Genomic DNA, 228 nt, shown 5'->3' on the forward strand with positions numbered 1-228 from the left:
CCACCTCCCCCCGTGTGAGTTGGTACGTTCCGTCCAGAATCTGCTCCTGTTTTTCTCCTTTAAGCAGATGTGGAGAAACTGACACACGGACAGAAAAAGACAAACATGGAGAGAGAGAGAAAGAAAGAGAGACGGACAGAGATGGATAGAACAGATAGAGAAAGACAGAAAGAGACTTTCAATGGACGACACACACTGCTGCATCACACGTTCACCATGGAGTACACA

The sequence above is a fragment of the Entelurus aequoreus genome, linkage group LG01 (genome assembly GCF_033978785.1).
Source record: "Entelurus aequoreus isolate RoL-2023_Sb linkage group LG01, RoL_Eaeq_v1.1, whole genome shotgun sequence".
NCBI classification, from domain to species: Eukaryota; Metazoa; Chordata; class Actinopteri; order Syngnathiformes; family Syngnathidae; genus Entelurus; species Entelurus aequoreus.